This window comes from Corvus cornix, chromosome 19, assembly GCF_000738735.6.
Source record: "Corvus cornix cornix isolate S_Up_H32 chromosome 19, ASM73873v5, whole genome shotgun sequence".
NCBI classification, from domain to species: domain Eukaryota; kingdom Metazoa; phylum Chordata; class Aves; order Passeriformes; family Corvidae; genus Corvus; species Corvus cornix.
This window is the reverse complement of record NC_046348.1, coordinates 9,521,157-9,537,772: the sequence shown is the minus strand read 5'-3', so window position 1 is coordinate 9,537,772 and position 16,616 is coordinate 9,521,157.

Sequence of the window (16,616 nt, the reverse complement as noted above, 5' to 3'; positions counted from 1 at the left end):
TTATTGCAGCAGCTCCTATTTATCTTCAACAACGACTTCATAAACTCCAATTCTGGGACTAAAATGAAGGGAAACACTTTTTATGGAGTGCCTCAGTTCATTTAGTTCAATTCATCACGGCTTTGTTGCTGTAACTGGGAGCGGGGCCGTTCACGCCGCGCGGGTTTATGCCGTCGCGGCCCTGCAGGGATGGGAAGTGAGATGACTCCGAGCTGTCACTTCCTCCTCCCGATGTTTTACAGCCACTGCTGCTGCTGGAGGTTTCTGCTTTTCCTATCACAGTGACATGTGAGTGCCGCTTTCAATGAGGCCAAATGGCCAAGTTCTAGCGGGCTTTGGACACTGGGAATTAATCAAAGTTCAACGTTTCTGTCCCGCGCTCATCCATCAGCGGGAACAGCCAACACCACTCCAAGGGAGGACACCTGGCTTTTCCTTCTGGTTTGCTTTCCCAGCTCTGCAGAACAGGGGAAGTTTGGTCACAGAGAGCCAGTTTGGATCAGCACAGCTGGTCCTGTTTAGCATAAACCCCTCAAATTCCCTGTCTGATCTCGGGCATGTCACCAACCTGCCTGGGAGCCAGTTGATCAGCTGGAAGGAGGGATGTGTGACATGCAGAGCTGTGTCTGCCGAGTTAAATGCTGGTTATTTTAACCCTTTCCTAGGGTTAGCCACAGGGCTGGGAGCTGAGCCATCTGCCTTGGGACTTTTGGCATCCTTCTTTGCCAGGACAAACCTTGAACACATCCATTTTACCTTCACCCTACGCGCTTTCAAAACAACCCACAGCGGGGTGATGATGCAAGAGTAGGCACAGTGAGAAGGTAACTTTTTCTGGAAGCTTTTCAACACGCAGGTTGGATGGGTTTTGGATTCCTCCTGCTGGGGAAGTGCAGGAGGAGAGGGGGCAGCAGGCGGGCTGGGAGGTGCCTGCAGCTCTCCTTCTCCTCTCCCCACTGCGGGCAGGAGACAAAAGCGAGGGATGCTCCCGCGACTCGCGGTTCCCTGGCGCACACGCTCCCTGCGCTGCTGATCTGCAACATATTGTCCGTGACTCACCGGCGTTCCAGGAGCGGAGCGAACACGCTGGGAGGAGGGAGGGACGCCTCGGCTGTCCCCGCGCTGCCAAGCAGAGCCCCGTGCCAGCCCGCTTCTCCACCACGAAAAATAGGGCAACCGCGTGCGCAGCCCTGGAAGCAAACGCTGGGAGCCTTGAGAGATTTAACTCATTAAACGTGCCGCGGGTGATGGAGATGTTATCCAGCCCCCCGTAAAGAGGCCTACGAAAGAACTGCGGCTCGGCTTCAAAGTGGCTGCTATTAAGATGTTTTAAGGAGGGCGAGTGGGCGAGTTTGCGTGGACAAGTGCAGGGGAGAGGGAGAGAGTGCGCACAAGCAGGAGGAAGAAATATGACATGAAATAAAGAACCAATTAAAGGGGGGACACAGACTCTTCAGAATGATTGGCTCTGTCTAAGCAGGGAACTGGAGCATTTAACCTTTTGTTTGTGTTTCACCCAAACGTTGCCTCGCTCTCTTGCTGGGTCACAACCAGGTCGCAGCCACAACCCGTCCCGGCCGCTGTAAATCACCGGGGCCGTGCCCGGCTGGCCTTCACCCAGTCCTTCCCAACGCGCCTGTCACCCCCGAAAATGATGCTGGGATGGCGAGCAGGCACAAACGGGATTTGTGCAGTGGCTGCCGTTTGCTCCTGGAGAACTGGAGAAATCCAGAGCAGAGCAGGGTGGATTCTGCAGTGGCCCGGGCACTTCTCCATCAGCGGCGCCGCGCTGGTTATGGCAGCTTTACAACAGGACTGACCCACCCCAGGATCACTCTGGGAGCAAAGCTGGCACTTTGGATTTTTGATTTTAAATGTGGCTTTAACTGTACTACAAAAATAATATTTCCACAGTTGTGCTGTGATGCAGGAATAATCCAATATTTGTACCCTAAATCCCATGTATTGAGCATCCCATCCAAAGCTGGAGGAGCTCATTCCACAGGCTGCCTTCAAAGGGCTGTCCTGAATGGATAAAGACAGAAGAAAGACTCGGTTTTATATAATGAATAAATAAAAACTTCTCCTGCAAGCAAGAGTTTTTCAAACAAAGTAAAGTTAATTTACTCAATCTTCCTGCTTCTCAAAGAAAAAGAGAATCCAAAATAGCCAAAAAGTCTTGTGAAACGGATCAGGCAGAGGGTAATTTTGTCACTTACATTTTGAAAATTGAGACTGATTTATGATGAACCAAATTCCTCCCTTCTGCCCAGGTTTCCAATAAAAATATGTAACTTTTGGAAGCCTGCTAGGAGGGAAGGAGCTATTGCCTCATTGGCAGTCGGCTAAACAAGTGCTGAGAGGCAGGAAGAGAGAGGTTCCTTCTCCATCCATCCACACAGAGCTCAGCTTATTTACCTGGGAATCAAAGGAATTGTCTCACTCCCTCTTTCCAGGCTCAAGCCCTCGATTTATTCCCCACACTGGAACCCCGAGCGCCGGCACAGCAAGGCTCCCGCACCCCAAAAATACTGCAAACTGTCCTCTCCTTCCACAGCACCAGCCTGACCTTTGGAGCTGCACCCCGAAACACTTGTGTTGTTTACCCTGAGGCCAGGAACGATGTGTGTCACCCGTGTCCCCTGTCCCTGGCTCACGCTGGGTCACACACACGCTGCGTTTGGGACACCCACGCATCCCAAGGTCACGGGCAAACTCTTTCCACGGCCAATTGGAGCACAGGCACACAAACGCCATCTCTGCTGCTGTTCTTCCTCACTGCATGTCCTTCACCCATATCACAAGCGCTGGTTCTCTCCCTGCTCATCATTTGTGTATTAACTCTCGATTAGCTCAGAGCTGGCCCAATTTCTGGGCCCCCCTGCTGCAACACGTTAATGGAGGATTTGCAGCAGCAAAGCGAAACGGCCTCTTTGCCCAAGAGGCTTTCACTTAAACATAAAGCCAGAGCAGGAGAAATCCAGCAGGCACTGCTGCCCCCATCCCTCTTCCACCTGCAAAGTGGAGGAGAGATCCAGGAAGGGCAGCCTGGGGTTCATGTTGCACCGGTGTTCTCTGCTTCCACACATTCCCACTGCCTGCTCTTCACTGCTTTCACTTTCACAGCCACAAGCAAAATAAAGCAAACACAGCACAACCTCCTGAAACACATCCCTGGGTTTCACATGCCTCCAGGGTCACAGAACCCCTGAACAGCTGGGGTTGGAAGGGACCTTAAAGCTCATCTCATTCCACCCCCTGCCATGGGCAGGGACACCTCCCACTATCTCCAAGTCCCATCCAACACAGGGGACACTTCCAGGGATGGGGCAGCCACAGCTGCTCTGGGCATGCTGCCCATGAAGGCCCCGCTGTGGCCCAGGAGCACCGGGCAGAGCAGGACCCTCTGCCACCCCCAGGACTACTTCATTTCTCGAAATTACTCATGTGCTGACATCCTTCTGCTGAGCCTCCTCCCTGCAGCCAGAGAGAGGCCATGCACCTCTTGGAGACCAGGGCAATAATATAATTTGCAGTAAGTATCAAGTGGAAAGCAGAGCCAAGCACAGGGCTGTGCTCTCAGACAGAGCGCGGGCTCCAAACATCCAGAAAAACCAACGCAGAGGTCCCGGTTCAACACCACGCGTTAAACGTGGGTCGAGGTCTGTTCACGCAGATTCCTCACTTAGGAAAAGGAGACAGCCCACTCTAAACATTCCTAATGTGCATTGCTAACTGCACACTGCACCTCCAATCATTTGTATGACAGAGAAGGAACCTAATCCTGAATCTGAAAAACTATGTGATGGAGGATTTACAGTATTAGAAGGCAAACAGTGGCAGGTGTAATTAGGAGAAAAATTTGTCATGCTCTTGACTCTAGGAGAGAATGAAAGGTCTGGAATAGCAATCTCCCAAGTGTTTACCCAATGTGAGCGCACACAAGATGGAAAGCACATTTCCGACCATGGACAGATTAATATTTGATGCCAGAAAGAGAAATGCACGCTGTTCATGTTTATTTAGGATATTGTGAAATACAGTGAAATTTGCAATTTTATTGGATTCAGGGGTTCTGTGTTTTTGAAAAGTCCTAAGCTACTGTATGTTGGATAAGAAGCACATATGTTAGGAGTTTAGACATGCCAGCTGCAGGGAATGAAAGGGCTTCCCCTCCCCCTGGTTTTAAAGAAGGGGGAAAAAAAGAGATATAAAAAGATTAGCCGCAGGATAAACTGGGAAAACTCCACTGAGCTTTCTGTGTCTCTTAATACTAATTTTAGTGGCTAGAACTGACACAAAGGAAAATTATATCTGGGTTACTTTGTCAGCCACTGCAACTCTGCAACTCTGTGGTGTTAAAGCAACACACTCGTCTAAGGGGCTGTGGTGGGACCCACCCTGGGGGTGCTTTGCTCTGCCCGGTGAGGGTGGGTTTCAGGGACACGTGGCCATGATCACCTCCCTGTTCCGGGAGGATTTCCTGCACTCCAGGCACTTCCAGAGCTTTGCTCTGTTAGGACGCAAACACCCAGAGCTGCCCCCAAAAGCAGGTGCTCCTTTGGCAGGGTCTGCCACCCCTTCCTTGTGTCACCTCGGCGCTGAGGCTTTGCCACACAGATTCCCAGGATGATAACAACAAATAAATCAGCAGTGCAGGGTGTGAACGGGGTGTACCTTTCTTTGTCATCACATGTGTAATCTGATCTTTCACAGCCCAGGTCCCCAAAACTGCCCCTGTCCACAAACCCCAACAACTCCCCCTGTTGTTTGGACACCTCAGAGCCCTTCCAGGAACGACTTTTTTCCTCCAGAAGTTAAAAGTTGACTCACACACAAAGAAAACCAACAAAGAAAATGATATGGATGTGTATAAACCGCATACAAACCCTTGTGCACATCACGGCCCTTCATTAGAGGGCCCTTCTGGCCCTCTTCCTGAGCGGGTTTTCACCCGTCCCTTCCTCTCCTCCCAGCTCAGGACCCTGGCAAAGCAAACCCTGTGAGCTGCTTTTGGGAGAGTTTCACTGTGCTAGTCCTGGGATACGACCTCAGTTTCAGCACCAGAGTGGCACAGGTTGGGCTGGAAAAGCAGCGCTGAGTTTCCCAGCCCGTCCCTGTGCCTGTAGGCAGCTCCTGCAGCCTCGGAGCACATCCCTTTGTCACTGGAGAGTGCTGTCCCCGTGTCTGCACGGGCTTTGTCCCAGAGACACAGCCTAAGCCTGTCCAGAGGGCTCCTTGAAATCGCGGCCGGGATGGGGGTGATAAGAGGGAATTGGGATATTCTGGGCGCAGGAAGGAGGCTGCTAGTTTGCTTCTCTCATTCCTCTGCCCGGCTGTGAGCCCAATAAAAGGGATATATTATGCTCCTACACATCATTGGGCAGGAGAGGAAGTGTGTGACAGCTTCCATATTCCCCACACGGGGAAGGAGGACGGGAAAATTCTCCTCTCCCACTCGGGGTACCCGGGTGCCTCGCAGTGATCCATCGCTCCCGGAGAGATGGGCTGCAGCGGCAGGCACGGAATTTGTGCTGGAGGAAGGACTGGAACAGCGGGAAGGGGATGGAGAGAGACAGGAATAAAGGGGAGAATACACTGAGGGAGGCAAAACCTGGAAAGGAAAGAGATCTGTGCAAAAAGAGCAAGGAAAGAGTAACTGGTGAAAGTAATAAATAAAGCAGGTTAATGGAAGAGGCTGAGAAGAGGTAGGAAATGTTATTGCTGGAGTGCAGAGTGAGGAGGGGAGGGCAGAGCGAGGCTGAGGTGGGAGGAGAACACGTGGAAGGTTCCCTGGCACCTTCAGCCATTCCTGCTCCCTGCCACTGAAAGTGGAAAGTGCCCATGAGGCGCAGGGGCTGCACCACCCTGGCCGCAGCAAATGTCCCAAAGTGGGGATACCAGGGTCAGGCCTTTGGGAGAGGAGGCCCTTCCCCAGCTCTTGGGACAGCTGAAATAGGAGCAAACCCAACTAATGAAGCCAGTGGTGCTGTGATGGGCAGCAGTAGAGGGGAGAGCAAGAGGCACGACACGGAGCATGCCAGGGTGTGCCAGGGTGTCTGCCCTGAGCCCTGGGGTATGGCTAAAAAGCTCTCTGAACTTTAGGAATTAAAAATAGCCTGACTGCCAGAAAGGACTGCACTGTCTGTGAGTGTGTCTCACATGCACAAAGCCCAATCCCTTTCTATAAACCCCCAAAAACCACATTTTACAGAGCTGTGCGTGTGTGCACACACCGAAGCCTCCTCAGAGGCTTGCACGAGACAGACTTTGCCATGAACCCTCTGCAGCTAAAATTAGTATGAAAATGGTGGTGTTTCATAAAAGAAAGATATGTGGATGCCCGTAAGTGCCATTTTATTTCTCAGTGAGAGGATAAAGTGTTTTTTCCTACATAATTTTTGATGTAGAGGCTAAATTAGGCCCGAGAAGAGGGACAATACAACTTTAAACATCATTAGTATTCAGCCTACGTAAGCCAACCAACAGCAGTTATGTATTTTTGCAAGTATGCATATAATTTATTGTGGAGAACACAATTTACATGGGTAGTCGATGCCTGTTTTATAGCCTCACAAATAGATGTATGAACTCAAGCATATAATGGCTCAACCAGCAGGCGCAAATACGTTCTAAATCTTCTAAATGTGCTTCACAAAAATGTAACTGAGGAATATAAAACAGATCAATTCTTGCATGTTATATATTGGTTTTTGATTTACAAATCTAATCTGGGAAATTTCTTTAGAAATGAGTGGATTTTTTTTTACTGAACTTCTTCTTTTACAGGATTGTGCCAGTCCAATCCTCAAGGATTCCCTCCTGTATATGGCTGGGTTTAGAGGTTTTTTATTATTATTTTAATCTATGTAGAGAACACAGTATATATTTGTGGCATTTGATTTCATAGCTTCCTGTGCGTCCTAGTGCTAATTTCCTAAGAAAACCCTTTTCTGTTATTTACAGTCTCATAACACACAGTGTGCCTTATCTATGCTGCCCCTAATTAGCTTCCCAAAAATAAACGGGAAGGGGGAAGAAAAAGGAAAAAAAAAAAAGAATAAACCCCCAAACACATTACTGTGTGGATCCTTGCACATCCTAGAAAGTTGGCAGTTTCATTTCTAATTCAGGTGCAGGGGGAAGATAAAATCTGGGTGTCTGGAATAAAACACATTTCTAATGGGATGGAACGACAATCCCTTATTACCTCCCACCATTTTTCTCATAGTTTTGCTCCAAGTACAGCAAATCCCTGTGCTATATTTTTTCATAATGTATAGCTTGCTATTACCTCTCAAGAACAATTTTTATAGAGAGGGTGCCCTGTTCAATAGATCTGTGGTGTCTCCAAGGGGGAATTCACACAGGGTTTTATTTATGGTTACACTCAACTGTACCATGTTGCCAAGCTTCCCCCTTTGGATTTGTCAAAAAAAATATTCCTTTCTCCACCAAAGCCTCTGCATCACATGGGTATTAAGATATAAAGGAAATAATTATTTTGCCCTTTTTAAGACCCTTATAGCACTTGTCTGATATAACATCAAAAGAATAATAATAATTAGAAGAACAAAGTTGGATGTTTGAATATCAGAGAATGAATATTCCAAAACACAGGTTTTGCTTTGAAGCCCGGATTATCTGGAATCTCCAGAAAGATGATTGTTGCTGCCTGATTGTATGTTTTCTGACTCCCATATGAAGCATTTATCTGCCTCCAAAGGGTTTTGGCGTCATCCTGGCTTATATCAGAGCACAAACAAATTAATTCTATCACCCCCCTCAAATATTCTTCGAGTTAGATTTAATTTTTTGTCCTTTCCACAAACACCCGATATTTCTAGTCCAATTCATTATAATTCTTTTTTAAATCACAGGAATTAAAATTAAAAAAAAAAAAAAACAACAAAGCAAACTAGTGATGATGAAACAAAATAAATCCCACCTTGTGCTGACCTTTCCTCTGGCATTAATTTCCTTGAGGGTGCTGTGGCTGTCTGTGTCATTTTTGGCTCCCTGTCTCACATGGGCACTGGCAGAGATCCACAATTAAACCCATTTATTGCAAACCCCTTTGGGCAGCAGGACTGGGGCTCTCAGCCCCCCCAGCCCTGCTCACCCCAGCCCCACACCCAGCACTGGGGAACAAAGAGCTTCTTCTGCTCGAGGTGTGACCAAGGGCATCCCCAACCCGCTGCCCAAACCCACCCGGAGGGACAGAGCTATGGGGGAGCTCAGAGCTGCACAATAATTTACGGGTTGTACTTGGAGGGAGAAGAAAAAAAAAAAAAAAGAAAGCAATGTCATTTAAGGTCTTGGAAATGTTTTTGTTTGGGTTTTCCAGAAATAAGAGCAAAGGCAGAACCCTTCGCTCTGAATCACGGTGACAAAAAGAAGCAGAGATTAAAACCCAGTGAATTTTGCTGTCGCTCTCCTGTAAGAGCACGTTAAAAATACTTCTTTTTCCACTGGGAAAAGTATCTGATTTTCCACAAAAGGAATTAGTATTTCTATTTTTAACAGTACCAAGTCTACAGCTTGTCTATGGAAAGATCAGTGTCCCAAGTGACAAAAGTTCTGAGGAAAAAATCCAGGTTAAAGCACGGCGGCTCTTTCCAGGGGGATTTTTATACACCAGGAACTGGGAGGGAGCCCAAACTCACTTCATTTAGGACACCAGAAAAACACCACAACTTTGAACAGAGACATTTAAACAGAAAAATATCAATAGGTCATGGAAACATCCAGGAGGAAAAGAACTCTTTGGAAAGTTAAAATGAGTAAGATGACAAAGGAGTACCTAGAGACAGTTCTGCTTAAAATAACAAATGTAAATGTTTCTGTGCAAAAAAAAATCTTTGGATCACCTGAGGATAATTCTCTAGGGCCAGCCACTGCAGCTAAAAACAGGGAGAGAGCTCTCTCCTCTGGAAAATCAGGCCCCTGCAACGCCTGGGAGCTCCAGGTGACTCAAACCACAGCACCAGCACAACCTGTCCACCCCAGGGCATCAGGGGCTGCTGCAGGGAGACCCCAGCCCCAGCTCCCTCAGGGCTGCAGGATATTGATTTATCTGCTCGGACATCCCAGATAATCCCAAAAGGGAAAGGGGTTTGGATGACAACCAAGTGACACAGAAGAGCAGGGTCCTCAGTAAGGAGGTTCTGCCCGAACCTTGCACTTACTGATGGCTGTAATTAGTGACTCCCCTCGAGGAGCCAACCCAGACATGCTCCTTTGGTTAAAGTGTCAGTGCTGCTACAGCCACTGGACACAGGGATCATCGTGCCCAGCACCTCTGAAAATGTGGCTTTGGAGGTGGGAGTACAAGTGGAGTTAAATTTCCAGACCGAGGTACGTGGAACATCCCCACTTCATTTTAATTGATCCTGCCAGGCAAGATTGATTATCTGCAAAGGGCGTATTAGCACTGCAGAGGTAAACAAGGATCTCTGCTGGCGGGGAGCAGCGATGCCGAGAGAGAGCAGGGACTGCTCTGAGAGGGGACAAAATCCTCTGGGGAAACGGGGAAAACCAGGAAAACTTCCCAACAATCTTCCTGAAGGGAAGGTGGGAAGGATGGCTTGGGAAGGAGGGCAGTGCTGGTGTCATGGTTCAGCCTGACAGAGTCCACAGCTCCTTCCAGGATTTGGGAAGGATCTCCATCATTCCACCAGGACACTCAGGACACTGCACAGCCCGTGCCAGGGGAGCCCTCTGCACACACCTGGCTCAGGGTCTCTGTCCATAATGAGTTTTCAGGAAGAAGGTTGCTCCCAGCTCTGGTGGATGCAGGAAGAAGCTGAATGGCCTGAAGCTGCCCCAGGGGAAGTCCCAGGTTGGATTTGTTCTGGGAGAGCCCAGCACACCTGCCAGACTCCAGGTCTTGGGATATCTGACACTCACGGCTCACTCCATCATCTATTTCCTCCTTCCCAACTCCAGCTTTGCTAAAATGCTACAACACAGATTATTTCTGTCTAGGGTTGCAAGGAAGAAACCCTCTCTTTCTCCTTTTAAGGTGGACTAAAATAATAATAATGTGAAAAGACCCACACGCAGGGCTGAAGTCACATCCTGTTCGTTCATTACAGTAACAAATGTGTTCGACAGTAATTATCCAAAGGGGAGAATTCCAAATCTTCTCATCTTGCTCTCTCCTAATTAATTAATAGTTTAAATGTCATCATGATGGGAAGTGCTCATCAGAAGCAGAATCTGCTGCCATGATTTACAACTCTGCCTCCAAAGGCTCTGAAGCAGTGGCACCCCAGGGTTAAATTTAATTCAAAAACGTAAGGCTCTTATTGCTCTCCTCTCCAGTTTAGTGCTGAAACTCCCCATTGAGCCAACGGTGCGAAGGGAAGATGAGGGGGAGCACTTCCTTCCCCTGCTTTTTTTTTTTTTCTTTTCATCATTAAGTTGGAAACTGAAAGATTAAATTAAAATTAGTCGTTTGTCAACTTGTTAGAGATTTGTTGCAGGAGGCAGTTGAGGGCCAAGCCTGCTGTGGAGCCGAGCAGGGCTGATCTAAAGAGGGGCCGTGGTACTCGGTGAGAGCCCGTGTCAGCTCTAATCCCGGCTGGAAAGGGAGCTCAGCACTCCAGCTGGAGAACAATGAGGAAAAGGAGCCGTCTGCTCAGAGTGCCATGGTCCTTGTTCCCAGCCAGCTCTGAGCATTTAGCCAATTAGCCAGCACAGCTCTCCTCTCCCAGCATTCTGGGCTGGAATAATTAGAATTTGCACTTAGTGGAGCCTCTCCCGCTGCAAGAGGTTTGCCCAGTGCTTGCAGCCGTGAGTGAGGCGGCGAGGGAAAGGCAGCACCAGCCCAGAGCACCCAGGAGCAGAGAGGTCCCTGAGCACAGGGAGCCCCTGCAGGGCTGACCCTTGGTGGTCCCCAGTTCAGCTCTCCAGGCAGCTCTTCCAGCCTGGAGCCACCAAAGCCATTTTGGTGTGCACCAAACCACGCTCCTGGGAAGGGGAGACAGACACAGATCTCCAAACCACTGGAGTGGCTTCACAACCCTTCAGCTTCCTGATGTGCAGCCTCTGCAGCAAACCCACACCCTGCCAGAGCAGGGGCTCATCCCAAAGACACGAGAACAATTAACACAGTCTCCACTCTCCGGATATTTTTTAAACATTATTTGAACTAAAGACACCAGTAGTGCACTTTTTGGGTTGCAATAAAGAATTCTGCCCACGTCATTCCAAACAAAACCCTGACTAGATTATCACCAAGCATCCTGCATCTAAGGGCAGAGTCATCCCATGTGGACTTATCCTCACATGGGGAAAAAGATCTGCATGCAGAGAAACCGGTGCAGTGATCTGGATTTTTGAGTATTGAGAGGCCAGCTGGGAATTTCATCTTCAGAAGATGTCCACGCCCAGGCAGGCACCCAAACAACTGCAAGGAATGCTCAGCACCATCAGAGTGTCCTTACAAGTGAGCACCCCGTGTCCTGCTGAGCTCATCCCAGCTGAGCTCAGCCTAAGCTGACAGACCTCGAGCTTTCTGCTCCAGGAGGATGGGATTCAACCCAAGGGCAGTGAACTACCTGGGATGTTTAACTACAGCTCCCAGGCACGTGTCCCTCACTGATGGATCGACTCCATCTGGCTGAACATTACCTCCTCCAAAATAACAATATCCCATCCCTCCTCTCTCCCACCTTCCCTGCACACACGATGCGAATCCATGAGGTAGAAAAAGAGAAATTACAGATCTTTATTTGCCAACTTTGCACATTTTCTCCCTCCCCCCATTTCCATAAAACAACTCTTTTATTCCCAAGGAGGAATGGGGGGTGGGAGCTTGTTATTTTTCTATTTCAGATAAAAGGTTGGCAAAAGAAGAACCCGATTCATGTCATTGTATTTCCTTATTGTCTGCATTAACCTTCCCCATGGTTACTTGTTCTTTGTAATGTTACACTTGTCTTGCTGCAACACATGAATACCCGAGCCAATTTTGTCATGCAAATGAATTCAGTTGGATTGTAAATTGTGTGAAGGAGCATTAGTTTATCAGGAACCCGCCTGCATGCTGCACCCAACTGATTTCTCCTATTCACACCAAGAGTGCAATGTTTTCTAGTTGATCCTGAATGTCCATTCGAAAGCTGTGGGGTTTATTATCACTATTATTATTATTATCATTATTATTTTTTTTATTATTTGTAAGGACTTTTACATTTGCATTTACTTATTTATTCAGTCACAACGCTGTATTCCTTTTCTAAAGCCTGATTTATATAATCAAAACCCATGGCTATGCCATCAAAAATGAAATACTAACGCAACCCATGTCCATATTTATTGTAAGCCTGAATGGAAGGTTTGTACCTGTGTTGGGAAGGAACAGACATTATAATCTGGGAGCCATCAGGTAGATAACGTTGCTGGCATTTCACACTGTAAAATGAAAATATTTCTATTGAGGTCGATACCTGTATTTAGAGTGACATTTCTTCAGCCAGCCCTGGGGTTATCACCAATCTGGAAAGCCCACTCAGGACAGAGACACAAACATTGCATCTGCAGAGCAGCCTCCTCCCTGCCAGCTGCCAATCACCCTGGGAAAGGCACTGCAAGGAAATTCCTGAGCTTCCCTGAGTTCTCACCCAAACGCCTGAGTCCCCATGGAGCTGCACATCTGCCTCCTCCAGTGGTGGGAATGTGTCCCCCTGGCCTCCTTAAGGCCCTGATCCCACCAGCTTCACTCCCAGCACCTGCAGTGCCCCCCCCGTCACTGAGCCCAGACCTGAGCACTGTCCCCAAACCAGAGCAAACCTTCCACCTCCCCTTTGCTTCACCCCCAGGAGGTGTCAGGAGGAGCTGGCACAACTTTGCTTTAGAGCTGGAGACCAAAGCCACGATCTCATTTCAGTGCCAGTGACAAAGCTGAAGCCAGGAACACTGACTGGAGATCAACAACCAACTCCCAGGCCTGCCTTGATTTGTAGTGAAGCTCAAAATTATCAATAAGTTGGTGGCAACAGCAGAACAACCTCCAAATCAAGTGCAACAGCCTTATTGCTGCCCTTATCTCCCTGCAGACTGGGCACTATGTCACGGGCAGCCTCAGAAATGAAACCAGAATTCACGTTTCCTCACAATCTTCTCCCAGAATTATGGATGGAGCCAATACTCTGCCAGGCATCTGCTGGATCACACCCGATTAGACAACAAATACCAGGAGTGGCTGTCCCTCTCCTTCCAGGCACAGTGGGAGGGATGGCAGGGACATCCTCCCCTCCCTGCAGTGTGAGAGGCTTTGTCAGGACAGCACAGAGCTGCTCTACCCCCTCACACAATGGGGAAAGGCTGGGACAACTGGGAATGTTCAGCCTGGAGAAGAGAAGGCTTTGGGTGACCTAAGTGTGGCCTTCCAGCACCCAGAAGGAGCCTACAAGACAGATGGAGAGAGACTACTTACAAACACATGGAGTGGCAGGATGAGGGGGAGTGGGTTCAAACTGACAGAGAGGAGGTTTAGATTGGATATTCGGAAAAAATTCCTCCTGTGAGGGTGGGGAGGCCCTGGCACAGGCTGCCCAGAGAAGCTGTGGCTGCCCCTGGATCCCTGGAAGTGTCCAAGGCCAGGTTGGATGGAGGTTGGAGCAGCCTGGGGTAGTGGCAGGTGTCCCTGCCCATGGCAGAGGGTGGAACAAGATGGGTTTTGAGGCCCCTTCCAACCCAAGCCATTCCGGGATCCTGGGATTCCATGACAACAGGAGATTTGTCTGAATGTCACAATATCACAGGTGTGTTGAGTGGGCCGTGACCCACAGATGACAGCCCTGCATGGTCCATGGCATGAGGGAGAGAGAAGCAGCAAGAGCAGCTGCATCCTTTGGGCCCTGCAGTAGCAAATCTGAACTGAATGGGCTGGGGAGCCCATCCCGGGTTGGATCCCAGGGGACTGTCCCATCTAATCAGCCTTGAAACACAATGGGAGAGCAGCGGGTGCATCCTCACCCTCCATGTGCCATATGGAGAGCAGATTAGGAGCCTCTGGGGCCACTAATCCAGCACAATCACTAAAAAGGCACTTGGGCTAGTGATTACAGCTGGGCTCTGTGTCCAGGCAAGACAGTGCTGCCGGCAAACCCTCCCAGCTCCACCCAGCCTCTTCTGAGCCTCAGTTTCTCCAAGTGCAAAAAATCCTCCTCCTCAGAGGGGAACTGGAAACTAATTCCAATTTAGAAAGTACCCGTGGAAAGCTCCAGATAACCAGTGTTGCAGGTGTACAGAGTGCTCTTTATAATCGTGCCCCATAAATACAACTTTAGGAGTGTGCTTTATCTGCTGTGGGCCTGCCTCCAATTTGAACATAATTCTTCCCCCACCACACTGAAGATAAAGAGATCAAACCATAGGCAGCTGAGGATGCACAGGAAAAAGAGCAGCACCCAGAAAGAGCAATGGAAAGGAGACTTTATCCCCTTGCAGAACAGCAATCTGGAAAAAAATAATGGAAGGGGCAGGGCAGCAATGCAATGGCACCAATGAAGACACCACCACCTGCACGGAGAGGCTCCCACAGCCCTGTCTCACCCCTTTAGGTGACTCCACTGCACAAACCTCCAGGGGAAGATCTGGCCAGGGTGGGTTTTCCCAAATAAGAAGTTAAAACAACCCAAAATGACATGTTTGCCCCAGAGGTCCCTTCCCGGGCTCCACCAGTGGGCTTTGGGGTGTGTAGGTACAAGGGAAGGTGGATCTGGCCCCTTTCGGAGCAGCCTCCCTGCAGAGAGATGCGCAGGGGTACAATCGATAGGGAGGCAGTGCTGGTCACTCCACACTGAGCTCCCTCTGTATTTATTGTCCCTCTTTGGTGTAAATAGGTCTTAAGCCCATGGCATGTCATTATAACTTTTTCGAAATAATGATGCTGCCTTTAGTTTTTTTGCTATAATTTATGCCCAATGCACCAGCGCCAGTCACTCAATACTGTAGAGTCTGCAGAGGTGGAGATAGCCCTTAATGAGAAGAGGTTTTGCCTTTATCTCCTTTATACTTCAACCATTATCTTCCTCCAGTCTATAACCATGCGGTTACCACTGACAATAATGCTCAGAGGCAACAAATGCTGATGAGTTTTCTATGCAGTCTTCACAATAAGTCTATCAAAACAACCTCGAAAAATTATGAACCCTAGTGACAGACAAATAGAACCGGCTTCAGCACGAATTTACAGCCCAAATGCAACGTTCCTTTTAATTCTTCAGGCTTTTCTTATCTCTGCTGTTCCTCTTCTGGCTAGGAGATAACAGTAATTCTTCTGTATGCTATTTTTTTTTCCAACTGAGTAAGATGTTCCTCGTGTCTTTCTGCTTGCTAAAGATAAAGGGTTAAAGACCAACTTGTGTTGGTCGCTTTGTGTTGGGGGAAAAAAAAAGTAATCAGTATTCAAGAGATTGTTATCAGAGGTAAAGCGCAGAGAACAGTAATTTTGCCTGCTTCAGTTAGGATTTTTTTTTTTTTAGGTTTTTCCCTTTTTTTTTTTTTCTTTTTTTTTCTTTTCTTTTTTTTTTTTTTTTTATGAATGCACATAATGCCTGGAGTGTTGGGGCCAGATAAAAGAATTAGTGGCAGCGCAGGGGGACGGAAGCACAAAGTACACCGGAGAATTAGACTGTCTATCTTTGTCTCTCCCAGCTCATCCAGGCAGCCGGGGCTCGCAGCTCGTAAACAATTTAATCTTTTTGCTACAGTTAAAATACAAAGACAGCAAACCTCCTTCTTCCCAGCCGGGGAGGGGGTACGGTACGGCGGGGCGGGGGAGAAACGGGAGGAGAGGAGGTGGCGGCTGGAGAAGGGAAAAATCAGAAAAAGGGCTGACACAAACTTTTCTGCCTCAGTTTAACCTCTCGCCTTCCCCCATCAGCACGGTTTTCCAGCCCAAATTCGGGAGGATATTTTATCTCGCCAGCCAGCCCCACCTCCCAGACGTTTTCCCCAGCCTCTCTCCTCTCCACCTCCCTCATCCTCAGCTCAAAAGCTTCCCATTGTCGCTGGCTGAGAATTCCTTCGGCTCACAGGTTAAAGAGCTAAACAGATTAACTCGTGTAGGGAAAGGGAGGAAAAATAAAATGAGACGTGAGGCTTCTCCCCCTTCCCTGCAGGAACACGGATTTGGGCTCTGCAAGGAAAGTACAACACGGCTGTGCCTCACTCCCCGCCACGCAGCAGAGTCGGGAGGTCCATGGCTCGGGAAGCCGGGAATTCCGTGTGGGGTGAGGTGGGGGCCACGCCGTGGGATGGGGATGGCCAGGGGGTTCCTCCACCTGCGTGGGCGGAAGGTGGTAGAGGCTCTCAGACCCTTGGGAATGGTGGGAAGGAGCTTGGAATGAGCTCCGACCTTGTCTGGATCACCACATTTCAGGCTTTCCCAGCTTGGAGGCTGGGTGGACACATGAACTTAGGGATGTGCTTAACACTCTGCCAGAGGGAGGCAGAGGCAGACAGCTCTGGAGCTTCCCTAAATCAAGGTTTAAGCTGTGGAGATTTACTCAAGAAGGACAAACTAGCCCAGGGAGTTCACTGGCTCCTGCTCTGCAACCACAGCAACGAGCACAACTAAACCAAAAAAATCCAGAAAAACA